The following is a 16,531-nucleotide window of genomic DNA, read 5'->3' as shown; positions in this document are numbered from 1 at the left end:
GAACCGGAGCCTCCCCACTGGTGGGGACACGGTGCCACTCCAGGGTATCCAAGTCAAGGACCCGCATATATGGCGAAGGATCCCAGTCACTGAAGATATACTTGCGGTGACCCTCAACACAAGCTGTGCTGCCGTACATCGATGAGGGCACCTCACCGGATACCGCCAGACGGCTGCATGTCATCGTGTTTGGGTCGAAGCGGCAAAGGACACTCCGGGCTGGCGAGCTGTGCGGGCCGCCCCACAGATACGCGCAGTGGCCGTACGCTACAACTGTGGAGAGGGAAATGGTAATCGGCCCGGCGTCGGGAAGTTGCATCTGCACCACATCCCACCAATTTTCTTTATTCAGTATAATCTGAACATACAAAAAAAACCGGAAGCGCGTAAGCCACAAGTGGGCTTGTGCGGCGACAACCGGCAGCCGCGGCAATCTTCGCGCTACATCAGCGCTCCATGAGAGAAAAAAGAAAATTAAAAGACGTTAATATGAAGAACACAAAAATTTTTGCACGGAAAGAATGAAAAAGCACTGATAAGATTTTACTACATGTTAAAGATTCTCTAACGCTTGAACAGCAGCACGCAGTTTTTTGCGGGTGGTTAAAGAAAATAAATCATCCGGTCATTCGTTAAATATAGCTGCCACGTAATACTTTCTAGTTGCTTTGCCGTAGTGAGTGCGCACTCTCGGTTTATGATAGCGAGGAACATGTCTCAACGGTACCGGTTTCGGATTTATGTGTCTGTATGCGCTATTCCAAAAATATTTCAGTACTACAATTTGTTTAAAAAGATTGCCAAAAGAAGGCAAACCGGCTGCGGTAAAGACACTGTTGGGCAGATTTTCCTGCGGCAAGTAGAGAACGCTTGTAGCAATGTTTTTCAAAATCCTATTAACACGACATTTCTATGTGAAAGAGCAGTTAAAAAAACAACACATACCGTATCTCAAGACACTATACCCTAGAGCCTGGACGACTAATTTTCTAACAGAAAATGGCATCGTAGTTCGTAAATTAAACAACAAGCATGCAACACTTCTGAGTTTCTTACAAATGTGAGTCATCTGAGTATTCCATGCCAAATCACTGTCTATGTAAATACCAAGATACTTAACCGACGGGACGTTAATTATAGGTTGACAAGAACACATAGAGCAGTATGAGGTGTGTAAATATATGCAACCTGCACTTGGTACATCTTTATGCGGGTTACGAAAACAAACAAGTCTGGATTTGGTGCTATATATTTGTATTAATTGAAAGTTGTTTTTTTTCAACCTACACAATGCTGATAGGTGTCATGGCAAGAAGGCTGTAAAGAAAAGCTTGACAAAGCCAGGACACTAGTGAATGGCAGAACACGAGTGCACAGATGAGGCTGAATAACATACAAATTAACAAATTAAATATCATGAGCATTGGCACCCAAAAGAAAAAGAAAAGCAGAACCTGCTTATAAATGCATTAAGTCTGTTTTATAAACACTTTTACAAAGAGGTGCGCCTCAGAAGTGAATGTCAAATAAGTAAACTAATGTGAAATAAATACTGCACAATATATAGCAGCGACTCTATATGAATACATAATATTCCATTGTCTGCATTCGTACAAAATACTGCATCCAACTTCTTTAAAGTGAGCATGTCGACATAAGGTAGTTAAAAAAATGACTTGGAGGGAAAAGAAACAGCAATGAGGCTGCATCCGTGTCGTGGTGCGGAATCGAGCAGACTAACGTTCTGCAGGCAATATGATTGATTGGTTAACCATTAGTGATGTTACAGTTGTGGGGACGCTTTCGTCCCCTGCGTTCGCTTTCCCTCAACGCGCTAGTTCCCTGTGGTTAGCTCCTCCGCAAAGCACTCCTCTCGGTTCGGTGACTTTCCACTAACAGGGGAGGGCGCTCGCGTCGCAGCGACACCAGCGCCACGGATGGCGTTTTGCTGCGCGCTCGCGGGGAGCTACGGGGTCTCTTCTCCCTCGGCACCGGGAAGCAAGCGGACGTTTCGCTCGCGGCTTCGCTCTTCGTCGACGGGCGCCTCTTGGTCGGAACTTACTCCCGCCGAGCCCGTCCCGCTCGACCTCGAAGTTTATCCCTTTGCCCTACCGTGGGCGGACGTTCGCTCGTAGCCGTGCTGGTGAGTCGGACATCCTAGATTCCTCAGTGTATTTTGTTGCTAGCTGGCGTTATTGTTGTTATAGCAATAAATGCCTTGTTTGTGTCAGCCAGTGTGTCGTTCCTTTGTTCCCGTAGAGCACGGCCCGCCGTGGTCGGCGTGCGCTCAGTAGCGTACGCGACCACGGGGTGGGGTCCGCGCGGTTTTGAACTGTGTCAGCCGCGCTTAAACGGGGAGAACGGATTTATCCTCCCCTTTTAAACCCCATATCTGGCGCCCAACGTGGGGCCTGCTCTTGGAACATTGGACGACAGTCTTTTCGGTTCGAGGAACGCTCTTTGTCCGGACTTGACAAGTGCTAGGCCTAGAGTGAATTTTGATCGCTAGGACCTGCGGCATGCTTTCTTGAGTGCAAGGTGTATTGCGCTGCAGCATGTTTGAACTTTTCGACATGCGCAGCATGTTTTTTTGTGAAGTTTTCTTCCTGGAGTTTCTTCAAGAACCACTTGGTCCGCATCGAGGGAGCGCGAGGCCTAGCGCCCGCGGAGTTGCCGAGCCCGAAGCGAGTGAGTACGGAAGCCGCGTGGGTGGTCCGAGTTTTCTGTATATATTTTCTCGCTGTCTCTTTTTCGACTCTGGGAGTCGCGGCTCTGGGAGCCTGGTGGCCTGGGGCCACGGGTGCCGTTACGAGCTCGCTGGTATTGCAGCTCGGCACCGGGCGTTCCGACACCGTCCGATACGGTGGGCGCCGATCAGTCAGCAGCTGCTTCGTGCAGTGAGCGGGGAGGACCACCCCACAACGCTGATGTTTCCTCGCGGCTGCGCGCACGAAACCCGTTTCGGGTCTTTCTTTTGTTGGGGGTCGTCGACCTTCACAATGGTAGTGAGGCCTAAGGCTATTCATAGCTGCCTGCACCTTGTCAAAAGTGACACGACCACCGGACCGTGGTGTTGAGAGGGGGCGCACTTTGCTGGCCACCCGTTTTTTTTAACCTCGCATGAACCGAGCATTCTCGTTCAACTCAAGAAAGGGCTTTGTTCACTCGAACTTTGCGGTGCACAGCCGCCCGACACGTTTGCTAGCGAGTTGAGCATTGAGCCACGAGGCTCTTGTGTACGCCGTTTCCCCTCCCGTGACCTACGTTAAAGGCGTGCGGAGTGTGTTTCGGAAATTTTGCAGATCCAGTGGAGCCACTCCGGCTTGCTGTCCTGTGCACATCGTCTCGCTGCTGCGACGGAGCGGCCTGTATCCTGTTCGCCGCATCCATCCGGGGCAGCTGTGGCGAGACCAGACAGCAGCCACCTCTGGCTGCTGTTACACTGGCGACTACTGCGGAATCTTGGCCTGCAGTGGTCAACCGGCCCTCTTCGCGGGCCTGCGGACACATAGTCCGCGGGCCATGCGAGCCGTCCCAGCGGAGACCTTCACGCCGCCTTCGGAATACCGCGGAAGACTGCGTGCACGCTGTCGGCGTGACCTCCGCTGCAAGACCTGCCTCAAGTGCATGAAGACCAGGAGACTCCTCCATAGCATGTAACTTGCAGGCGCGGGGGTCTATTTAAGGTTGGGGGGATGTGGGGACGCTTTCGTCCCCTGCGTTCGCTTTCCCTCAACGCGCTAGTTCCCTGTGGTTAGCTCCTCCGCAAAGCACTCCTCTCGGTTCGGTGACTTTCCACTAACAGGGGAGGGCGCTCGCGTCGCAGCGACACCAGCGCCACGGATGGCGTTTTGCTGCGCGCTCGCGGGGAGCTACGGGGTCTCTTCTCCCTCGGCACCGGGAAGCAAGTGGACGTTTCGCTCGCGGCTTCGCTCTTCGTCGACGGGCGCCTCTTGGTCGGAACTTACTCCCGCCGAGCCCGTCCCGCTCGACCTCGAAGTTTATCCCTTTGCCCTACCGTGGGCGGACGTTCGCTCGTAGCCGTGCTGGTGAGTCGGACATCCTAGATTCCTCAGTGTATTTTGTTGCTAGCTGGCGTTATTGTTGTTATAGCAATAAATGCCTTGTTTGTGTCAGCCAGTGTGTCGTTCCTTTGTTCCCGTAGAGCACGGCCCGCCGTGGTCGGCGTGCGCTCACCACGCTTAAACGGGGAGAACGGATTTATCCTCCCCTTTTAAACCCCATACAGTTGAACATGTCATGTAGCGCTCTAGGTGATTACGTACTGAAGTACAGGCGGCCACTATCTAATTTATTGAACATATCTGCCGCTTTATGCGCCACTACTGCCTAAATCAAGCCATGCGATGACGTTGCATTATCAACTTCGCAATAATTAATGTTTGACGCGTATTATTTCTCCCTGCCAGGCCTGATAGGTTGTTGAAAATGTTTCATAATTGTCTTTCCTCTATATTAGCCTGTAGAGCAAGCGGTATTTGTAAACATGTTCGATATTTTTGTTCTCTGTGAAAGAACAGGTCTTTAGCTGGGGGCATGTAGACACGTTGGAAGAACAGCGAACTACTTCTTATGCTATAGTGGTAAGGGTACCGTTCAGCGTAGAACTGCGCGTAGTTGGCGTGGTCACCGGTGAGCGCGGAAAACCGGATTGGTCGAGAGGGTGCTGACGTCACACGTGGAGCCGTGGAATGAAAAGTGATAAAAAACGGCAAAACTAATGAATAGAAGGTGGAAACATGATTCGAATTTCAATGGACGTCTAAGTATACTGCATAAAGCAATTCAGTTGCGCCTAAAGCAAATTTTGGGGCAATCAGTCGTGAATTGAACGCTTCACCTGTCAGTTGCGAGTTTTGGCATGCCGACCTTAGGCCAGGCAGGCATTTTTTTTCTCTAACAAGATACTTGCCACCAATCTGGAAATAACTATTCTATGTAAAAATTATTTACAAAGAACTCAGCTACCGGCTGCACTACACGACCATCACAGAAGACAACACAACTAAAGGGCTAGGCAGACTTTTGAAGGACAAAAAAAAACAAGCAAGACATGTCCTTTTTCTTCAACATGGTATTTATTACATTCATGCAATGTTCTACGTATATGAACTGTGTGCCAACCTTTAGAAAAAAATGTTGGATTAGCACGACGCGTTCAAGTCACCAAAGATTGGCAGAGAGACTATGGAGAGCACATGACTAATAAATCATAATACCACACAGCTAAGCAACGAAGCAACAGAAAAAAAATGCAATTAAGAGCCCATCAGTAAGAGTGAGTGCCATTCGGGTCTGAACTCATTGTGGGCTTAGACACCATTAAAGTGAACAATGATCATTCCAAAGCCACTTGTGCAGAAACAAGAATCACAATGTCTGTTTCTAATGAGCGCGTCGAAGAAGTCGGGTACTACAATTAAAAAGAACAAAGGTTATTAGCAAATTAAAGTGCAGTGTGATATCGTACAGAATGCGGTGTCTAAACTTCTTTTGGAATGTTGGTTGCATGATATACCAGAAGAGTAATGAGTCTTTAGATTGTTGAAACAATGCTCAATTTTTTCTGGAGCGTCGCAAATGGAGGGGGGGGGGGCTGCTTTGCGGTGACGGCAATTCACCCTTGACACAAAAGTTTTCCTTTCCCCAAATCACGATTTAGCGGGTAATGTGTCAGTGTGTTCACGGCGAGAGAGGGATTTGACGTACTCTTTTTTGTATACCATGTCCCGTTAATTTAATACGTAGCGCATTACATGGGTGGAGAGAAGAGCACACAGACTAAATCCTTCTGCAAGCATTTTCTCGATACTGGAACCGCAAATCAGGGGAGAAACGAACAGCAAAATACACGTCATGCATTAAGCCTGAGAAAAAGAGGTTATCAGAAATATCTGACGACGCAGTAATGTTCGGTAAAACATAAACTACCTCGACTTGCAATTATGCATGCACTATTGCACGTGTAATGTCTAGGAAAATCATATAACGTGAAACTGCCTATCCCACATACAGGAGAATAAACCAACGCCGCCGGCGTTTACACACCAGAACTGGTAATCAGATGACAAAGGTTCAAATATGAAACTCACATAAAAGCAGCGAGAATTTTTGAAAACCTGGATAAAAAGTACTGCGCAATCAATATTTTGGATTACATAAGGAATTTTAGGGCGAGAGACAGTTTTCAGGCGGTCGCCGTGCCAGAAATCGAGATACCGTAAGGGACACGTGTCTGAGAATAGGGCTGAAGAGTTTGCACCCAGTCTTTTCAAGTAATGTGCCCTCTTATTACGGGCACTCATAGAGGCGCCAAGGTGCCTGAGTGGCCTAGGTGTCCACACCACTCCAGCATATTCAGCAATAAAACACCATATATGAGATATGAAAATGGAAACAAGCAACATGGTGGGTAATAACAAAAAACACGTGGATGGGCGAGAAGAGGAAACAGGGTAAAGGAGTAAAAACATAGCCTGAAATAGTTACAGACAGGCACGGCGAAAAAAAAAACCGTTAAATGTAGCGAAAAGGTCTGCAATCGGATTGCAAGGAAAAAGAATTTTTTCGGCAGAAGCGAAATAGACGGCGCACTGACATACTTGTCACTAATAGTAATATCATGAAACGCTTCCAACCTCTTTTGTATTGTGTTTAGTTCTGAACAAAAGGTCATGTTTCCAATTGCATGTTTACAAGAAACCTTTCCTTACCGTGACCCTTACATTTTAATCGCTTACAAAGGTGTGCTAAGTGGCCTCTTGGATTATTTCCTATTTGCAGCTTGTGTTCACATGCCCCTTCATTAAAACATGTACCAGTCAGTCCAATGTAGAACCCGTCGGAAGTGAGGGGAACTTTCTGTGCAACTCTTGAAACACTCTTGCGAACTTCTTATCGTGCTTCTTGGTACACTGCGGCCTATTCTACTTTACATTGATCACAAGCGGGCGCATACTGCGAAGTTTACACAGCGGAGAGAAAATAATCTTGACCGATTGAAGGCTTGCCACTTTTTTGATGTTACGTGAAACGCGACAAATGTAGGGCATAAGCACCACCGCTTCTTTCTTGACGGTCTCTTTCTGCTCGGTAGCGGAACGGAAGGGCTACAGTTGCTGATTGTACTTTTTTTCTTTCTTTTGTATGATCACAAGAATTTCTCCAAGGCGTTTCTGGCAATGTTTTTTTTATTCTGTTTTTTCCTTTCGCCCATTCTCCCGCTTTATGTTCTTACCTTCCCATCATGCTTGCTTCCATTTTGACATGTCATATAATGTTTTAGTCCCCCATCGCATCCTTTACTCTGGTTGTTTGTCGTTTCTAATTCGGCCATCCACGTAGGCTATCACGATTTATTCTCGCACCTTCGACTTTACTGTTGATTCTGATTAATTTTATGGCGCTAGGTCATCTGTGGCTAAATAGCCCCATGGCACAAAGTTTCTTTGTCTATTCAAGCTGGTGTAACAGACACATTTTCCCAACATTTCGCACCAGCCATCGTGGGATGGCTTGTCGAGAATGTATCTGGCGTGCGCAGTGCACTGGAGCGCAATCCCATCAGTATAAATAGGCTGTAAGGAAGCTTCAGATGCAGTCCAGCGTGCTGTCGACTGCCTTCAATATGATCAGCACAAAATATGATCAATTACACAAGCTTTGACGCATTCTATTCGCACAGGTTGAAGACATAGATACCGATCGGATGCTTCCAGATTGAAATTAGAATGCATATAGGAAAAAGAGAACCATAACTAGCAGGCTATAAAATCAGTGAACCTTTAAAGCAACGTCAAAGTGCAAGCAGACATGCGGAAATAAGTAATAACTGTTCGGTTTCTGAAGTCATCGCTAAAGATGCAAGTTGTTTCCGGACAAGAGCTTGAATTGACGCCTACCGACACATATCTCTATCCACCATATACTTTGAAAAGGATGACCAGCAGTGGCTACGCGGCTAACTAGAATTTAACACGGGCTTCATACCGAAGTGGTGTCAATACGACTTGCTTGAAGAAAGCAACGGGCTGGAGGTGAATCGATTTCAGTGAATAACTCTTCGTTCAGAAAATCTGTTCCCTTTATCACTACAAAACGTGGCGGCCCCGAGCGACATGAATAGAAACAAAACACTAGCGACTCTCTTGCTTGCGCGAAAAGCGAGCACAGAAGGAAGGCGTCGTGTGCGTATATAAGAAGAGTTTATTACTGCGAAAAGTAATACTGCAGGAAGGCGTTCCTTGCGTATAAAAGAAGTGCTTATTTCTGTGTCAAGCAGCTGCGCCGAAGTTGCATCATCACCGTACCACCAAGCTGGCTTCGCCGAAGGAACTCAATTTGCTTGAGATGAGGCATTTGCCATCAACTACGATGGGTGAGAACTTATAGCGTAGACCATTTCTCTAATGAAGGGTGGTAAGGGGCTTAGATCCAGCCGTGCATCAATTACTGCAAGTAAACACAGGTTCTTCAGTGTCGGTGCCAAGTGCAACACGTGGAGATCAGTAAGCGATCTTCGCTCATCAGCAACCTGCCTCTCATCCTGGTTGGGTGCCGGCCCAAAGCCGCCGAAGATAAACACTCTTTCACCCATCACTGAGCAGCCATGCAAGAACCTGGGAGATGGTGGTGAGCCCCATGGCTTCACTTCGGTCCAGCACGACGTCACGGGGTCGTACTTGTGCATATCTGCTAAGAAGGTCTTCAGCACACCGCTGTACCCTCCGAAAATGTACAGCTGTTCGTTGAACACGAAGGCTGAGTGTCCTCGCCGATACACAGGGGGAACGCCTTGTACCTGTGGGCGCACCCAGGAAGAGGTGGTCGTTTCAAAAAAGTATAGGATGAGGGAAGGGTCTTCTGGGCTTCCGCCGAACACATATATACGGGTCCCGATGGCAGACGCAGATTGGCAGGCAAGTCGAACCGGAGCCTCTCCGCTGGTGGGGAAACGATGCCACTCCAGGGTATCCAAGTCAAGGACCCGCATAAATGGCGAAGGATCCCAGTCACCTAAGATATATTTGCGGTGACCCAGAACACAAGCTGTGCTGCTGTAAATCGATGGCGGCCACACACCGGCCACCTCCGGGCGGCTGCATCTCATGGTGCTTGTGTCGAAGCGGTAAAGGACACTCGGGGCTGGCCACCTCGGCGGGCTGCCCCACAGATACGCGCAGTGGCCGTACGCTACAACTGTCTGGAAGAAAATTTTAAACTGCCCGCCGTAGGGAAGTTGCCTCAGCACCATATCCCACCGGTGCGATGCGGGATCGAAGATGAACACGTGGACCAAGTTCCATCCCGTGTGGCAACTGTTGAATGAGTAGATCTTGCCGTTGATGCGTACAGCCCTGTGGGTGACATGCTCTGGAACGCCGTTTAGCCGCACCGTCCACATACTGCAGAGGCACCTGCTTCTGTGAGAAACCAGGCCCGGTTATTCCAGCGATGGTGGCGGTGTCATGCGGCTTTTATCTGAAGCAGCGATATGGCGACCGGTATTCGCGGCGTGAGCGGGCGTAGTGCGTCGACGGGTGACTATATCTGTTAGATTTTGAACGTTTTTGTCATTTTATGACTCTCACACGAGTGAATGTTCGTAAAAGAACACGTACTGTTGCCTTCACCAAGATTAAAAGCGCTTTTCGTGCATAGCATGAATAGGGTGCAATTTCATGCACAGCGGAATAGCGGTTCCTGAGTGCGCATGCGCAGAACGCTTACGGGAAAATAGCGTTAGTGTACGCACGCATTTTTCAGAAGTTAGCGTTCCGGCAGTTGCGGCTTTTGCGCCCTTAGCGCAAAAACATGTCGGCGTCCTTCCAAGCGAGAGCCGCCCGCTTTAGCCGGTTAGCAGTCCTTGCGATTCCGGTCGGCATGTTTACCTGCAACTACTGGCATTTTTTTTTTGCTTTTCGCTATGACTTACCTTGGTTCGTTGATAAAGTTTAAGCTGCAATACAGCCTAGTTTTTTTAGATACGCTCACGATTCTGGAGTACAATAGCCTGATGGGACCTTAAGCTGCACTGCTACCGCCTGCAACTGACCGAAACGTAACACAGACGTCCCGAACGAAACAAAAATAGATTTTGAGCTTTGTCGCGGATTTTTATGTACTTAAATTACGTAACACAACAATTTATCTTAAATTTACAAACGTTTTTTGAACATCAGACGCCATGTGATGAAAAATATTCTTGCTCGAACAGTTTGTTGTTAACATGGCCTTGACTAGATGGCGCTACTTTTTATGTTTTTTATTTCACTTTGTTCGAATTTCTAGGTCATTTTCCTGGCGAAAATAAGCGCTGCTGTATTAATTGTCTTAAAAGACTGAAATATTATAATTTAGCCGCCGCGGTGGCTCAGTGGCTATGGTGCTCGGCTGCTGACCCAAAAGACGCGGGTTCGATCCCGGCCGCGGCGGCTAGAATTTCTTTGGAGGAGAAATTCTAGAGGCCCGTGTACTGTGCGATGTCAGTGCACGTTAAAGAACCCCTGGTGGTCGAAATTTCCGGAGCCCTTCACTACGGCGTCTCTCATAGCCTCAGTCGCTTTGGGACGTTAAACCCCATAAACCAAACCAAACCAAATATTATAATTTGGCATGTTAGCGGTAGTGGCGACCACTTAGAACGTCCTGTCGCCTCTATGTAAAGGAGATCGCCTTTAACGTTTTCAGGACGCTATACTAAAACTGTCTTTGGGGATAAGTTGCTCGCGGCACGCTAACGTAATTTCCGTTAGGTCCGCATCACGCTTATGCTCTACTAAAACTCTCTATTGTTTAACTTATAGACGGACACCCCAACCGCACAGGGAGGGGAGGCAGCAAGGTGGGAGGGAAAGAAGAAAGAAGGAGGTGGCGTAGTGAAAGGCTCCGGAATAATTTCGACCACCTGTGGATGTTTAACGTGAACTGACATAGCACAGCACACGGGCGCCTTTTGTGTTTCGCCTCCAACAAAACGTGGCCGCCGCGATCTGGTTCGAGCTCGGGTACTCCGGCTGAGTAGTCGAACATGCTAATCACTCAGCCACCGCGGCGGGTATTTACCGCTAGTGGGAAACGTGTTACGAACGCTACGCCGCACGTGGAAGTTCATGAAGCGACTATTTGCATCGCACAGCGCGAGAGTGTGTTGCAGTTTGACACGAGGCGTGATCGGTCGCGGCGATACCATCGCGCCCTTGTGCAGTGGCCAGTGAAGCTGACCCGTTTGCTCCGCCGAGGGTTCGAAACACAGTCGCGGCAATAATAATCCAATAATCTCCTGCACAATAACGATATCTACTAGTTTTATAAATAGCCCCTACTGTGTGAATTGATAAATGGAGTAGACACCTCGTTTGCAAACACCGCTCGCATGGCTCTCTCTCTTTGAAACACCAGACACAATTTCTTTAGATATCGAGAAGCAGAAACCAGAACGTTAACACTGCATCCGGCGTCCTTGTATCGACTGGACTGCTCTGTTTTAGCGCGACAGCGTAAAAGGCTTCGTTCCCCGCAAAATCTGGTACCGCGTTGTCGGCATTGACATTTCATTTCATTTATTTCATTTCATTTATTTTACCCTCGGGGCTTTCGCATTACAGAGGGGGTGGGACAGTGAAAAAACACAATAGATAGATCAAAAAGAGCCCTATATATATGAAAAATATTGAAAGATGCTAGAGACAGAGGACGAAAACATTGAGGGCAAAAGTACAGAAGTAAAAAATAAAAGGATTACAAAAAGAAAACCTTTTACAGTCTATATATGGGTAAACAACATATCACAATTGGTGTAATTCTAACAGTAATTTGCTTTGAACACGCGCAGGGTCGCTAACACAGGTGGCTGTGGTTGAAAGATTATTCCACTCACATGTTTTATGGAGGAAGGAATTAGAGCAGGTCACTGTGAGGCAGAGTGGAACAGTTACTTTTTGATTGTGGTGAATTGCGAGACTACATGAAAGATGGTGCCTTTACACAGGTGGCTTTCGGGCAAGGATTATGGCAGTAAATTTTATGGAAGAGGCAAATGCGTGAAAGCTTACGGCGAGTGGAGACTAAGGGGAGTTTAAGATAAGATTTGATTTCTGTTACACTGGCAGTGCGATGGTAGTTTCCAACGATGAAGCGGACGCTTCGATTCTGCACGGCCTCTAGTTCTTTTGTTAATGTGATGGTGTCAGGATCCCAAATCGAACATATGTTCTCTAGTTACGGGCGAATGAGCAGTATATAGCAGCATTTTCAATGAAGGTGGAGAGGATGGAAAATTTCTACGGACGTTCCCTAGCATGCGGTTAGCCTTTCAAGTAATGAACCTGATATGAACATTCCAAGAAAGCTTATCACAAATATTAACGCCAAGGTACTCGTAAGACCAGACTGGATTCAGCTCAGTGTCGTTAATAAAATAATCTGGGCTTGTTTGCTGGTTACGTGTTACGCGCGTGCATTTGCATTTAGATATGTTTAATTCCAATTTGCACGATTGACACAATTCATAAGTTTTAATGAAATCTGTCTGTAGCTGAAAAATATCATCAGTGTTATTAATTACTCTTCAAATTACGCAGTGGTCAGCAAATGAGCACATGTTAGATGAAATCTTTAAACGTAAGTCATTTATGAATATTAGAAATAATAACGGGCCAAGGACCGACCCATGGGGCACACCTGAATGTACTGGCGCTTGTGATCAGTCGTGGTTATTGGCGGAGACGAACTCAGTACGGTTATTAAGAAAGGCACGAATCCATTTGAGTACATTAGGGTCAATGTTAAGTTGGCACAGCTTTAAAAGTAGAAGAGAATGACTGATTTTATCGAACGCTTTTGAAAAACCTAAGAAAAAGCAATCAGTAATGAGTCCAGAGTCTAAGGAAACATGCAAGTCGTTAGTGAAAATCATTAACTGCGTTTCACATGAAAATAGAGAGAGAAAAGGACGGAAAGGCAGGGAGGTTAACCAGGCGATGCCCAGTTGGCTACCCTACACTTGGTGAGGGGAACAAAGGGGAAAAAAGGAAAAAGAGCGGCAAGGAAATGAGTCTTCTAAGTGGCCAGCGACCACAATGTCACAGGGACCGAGGGCGCGCACTGAAAACTTAAAGATTATAGGCGGCAATGCAACCTCGAGTCCCTTAGGAAATTCAGGAGCGCTTTCACCGCTTTCCGTTGTCTGGAAGGCTGTGATAGTTTAAAGACTGCGAAAAGATACACTCTAGCATAATGGAATAATAATCTACGGTATTTTTGAAGAATTTAGTACTGAGGGCAACGATACCACAAGAGGATGACATTTTAAGGTGTTGAATAATGCCACGAATTCCTTCTAAGGAGATGACGATGGGATCCATTGGTAAAAAGTGATATTCTGAAGCGAAGGTAGAACGGAAGAGTCGGTGGGGCTAGAGAAGGCTTTGGTAAAAGTGCTATTGAGAAGCGATGTGCAGAGTTGGTCAGGAAGTATATCCCATTCCAGGGTAAATAGATGTATGGTAACATTTCGTTTGCCTTTCACTGTGTTCCAAAACTGTCTCGGGTCTTTGCTTAGCATAGCTGGAAGAGTCTGATTAAAGAAGGTAAATTTGGTTGATTTTAATGCATTTGAATAAGCGACTGCAGCCGCTGTATACGCGGACCATCTGACAGCAGCGTTTCGGTAGAGACATGCCGTCGTTGTCGCTTAGCATCTTGCCGGCGTCTTTTTGCGAGACGTTCCTCTCGTTCTTCGGGCGTCTCGGCCGCCAGCTTAGCCTATCGCGCCTCGTTTTCACGCCGGCCTTGTACCATGCGACGAATTCTGTATCGGAAGACCCAATTTCACGCAGCCTGTACTGCTGCCGTGACGAGCGCAGCCGCTCTCCTTCCTTCATGGTGCGCGTATGAGGAGCCAGCGCATCGCTTCCGCCTTATATCCCAGCTGCACAGCGTGGCTCTGCGCATGCGTAGTGAGCTGGTTGCCATGGTAACGGCGCACGCGCAGTAGTGATCTTTGGCAGGCACCCAGAAATGCGCTTCTCCTGGCTTAGTGCAGCTTTCAGTACAAAAGTGATTCGTGCCTGAAAGCAGCTTCGAATCACGCGTCTGCATATAACTTATTTTTTATCGAATGCGTGCGTTTAATTAGAGATTTGATGAGACGGAAAGTTTAGGAACAACTCAGAGTTAATTTACAGCGCGCACTAAAGCAAATGGCGACGACCTCAGTTGTGGCAAGAAAGATTCACTGCGGTGCAACCACAGGAAAAGGAAGACGGCGATGCTGGCCAGGCAACTCGCGCTTCTTAATTTTTGTGTGCAGCTAGGGTGGCTGAGGCAGGTACTTACCTCTAGCACGAACACTTTCAGTAGCGGCCGTCTTGACATAGTACCACGACACGTTTAAGAAAGCGTCTTACCTGTGTTGTACTGGGAAAGCTTTCCGCGCAAGAAAAATTATCCAGTCCATTTATGTTATGTTATTGACTACAGGCTCCGCATGGTGCGTTCTGCATTTCTGCAGCGCAGTCTGTCTACTCAGGTTTTATTCTATCAAAGACTTCATACGAACGCTGCAGATATGGCACCAATTTAATTCCACATATAGCCCAATCCCGAAGTCTTGTTAGCTTACGAAGGTTTTCTACGTCTGCCAAGAAAGGCCTAGTAAGTACGGATAGGGATGTTGGGTAGTAGACCTTCCGAAAAAGATCATCCTTATTATGAGGCCATTCATGAATTTCAAGGTTTACGCCAGTAATACTCGCCAAGGCTATATAAAGCGTTAGCGTTGAGATTCCCTTTCTGCAGAAAATTCGGCCTCGGAGTTGAGCGATAAAGCAGGTGTCTCACATGTAACCTAGGTCACGTGACTTATAATAATAATATTTATTCTGCCACCATGCAGTACGTGACGGAAGGGTGCCCATCGTAAAAGCTCTCTTCTGACAGCTTGACACACCACGGGCACCCGGCCTTAACACTTGGCGGCATGCAGTGGTGGCTAACAACATGAGATAATACACTTTAAAACATATAAAACAAAACAAATGGGAAAGAAAAAAAACGAAAGGAAAACTGGTAGCTACACTGTTCTCAGCGAAGATAAAACAAAAAACAAAGCTAGAGCCAACGTCATGCGACATCATGAACACCTGCCCGCCGTGGCAGGTGGCAGTGAAATTATTCATTGGTTGCGAGAGGCTGCTCGGGGAGAGCAATCTGGACAGGAGTGGGAAACTTCCATACACACAATTGTCCAGAAAATACAGACGCCAGCGCCAGTTCCATCCATATATCGTCTGCAGGGACGCCAACTGTAGCGTCGTGCCGTCGTCATGAATGCGGTATCGAGCAGAAAAAGCTTCATCCCCGAGCGGGATTCAATCCACTGCCCGCGAAAAAGAGCAGCTTCATATCACGGTTCCGCAGACTATGCCGCTACAGTCGCAGTCTTATAACGCGGTACGTGTCTGCGCAGAAATCATTCAATGTTAAACATCCGTTCACCTTCAGTCGCTAGGTGCGCTGCAGTAGATGAAACCGAAACTAGCCCGAGCTTCTCACCTCTGGCCAGGGTCTTAAAAGCCCCATCGGTTGCTGTGTTTGAAAGAGGCGCCTGTCGCAGCAGTGGCGAATCCCCGCGATCTATGAACGTAAAGTAGAGAATTACCATGTTCGCTACGTGATGCGCAAGGGACCCCAAAAGGCTGAAGGCACCCAATAACGTTATCGCGTCATATTATTATTGCTGTGCTCTTAGTTGTGCCCTCATGTTTTACCTACAGTCTTATCTTCACAACTTTCACAATGGTGCGGTCTGCTTCAACCTTCTCAGTCCTCTCTTTCAATGCTGCAGTCCCAGTTGACTCGTGTTTTACCTTTAATAAATACATATCACATTGATCGAGCAGGTGCTGAACAGGCTATTCTACCTTGACGACCATGTCGATGAAAAATAGGATAACTATCTAGTTGATTTCGACTATCCCGATAAGCTTGCTGCCTACTTCTGTGAGAACACTTTGCAAACTAGGAAAATTATTTCGCCCTTCGTAGCTTACAGCACGACATGTTTGTCACTTCCCATTTTTTTTTCTCCCCATCTAAAGCGTTAAAAGCTGACTTAGTCATGGCGATTCCGGGGCTAAGGTAAGACCAATAATCACATGATCACATTCGCAGCTTCTGAAGAACAGTATTCTTAAGAAGCACCTCGTTACTAAGCAAAAGCACATCGAAATATTATACAGAAGAAATTTATTCACAAACACAGCAACTTAGGAAGAAAAGCGGCCAGAAAGATGCAGCAGCAGCAACCACAGGAGCGATGATGTGCACAGAATTTTAAAGACAAAAGCCTTCTCTGAAATCTTGCCAACCTGCAAGACTTGGGCGCCAGGATTAAACACATTCCCGCTCGTATCACCACCACCGTTGAGCTAATGTCACATATGTACACATCCTTACGTACTGCACACTCAACAAGCGCAGTGTCCCGTGTTGCCACTGTTAACACTAC

Source organism: Amblyomma mixtum, chromosome 7 (genome assembly GCF_055824585.1).
Source record: "Amblyomma mixtum isolate Tamu chromosome 7, ASM5582458v1, whole genome shotgun sequence".
Classification (NCBI taxonomy): Eukaryota; Metazoa; Arthropoda; class Arachnida; order Ixodida; family Ixodidae; genus Amblyomma; species Amblyomma mixtum.
The sequence above is the reverse complement of the archived record's forward strand: the minus strand, read 5'-3'. Positions refer to the sequence as shown.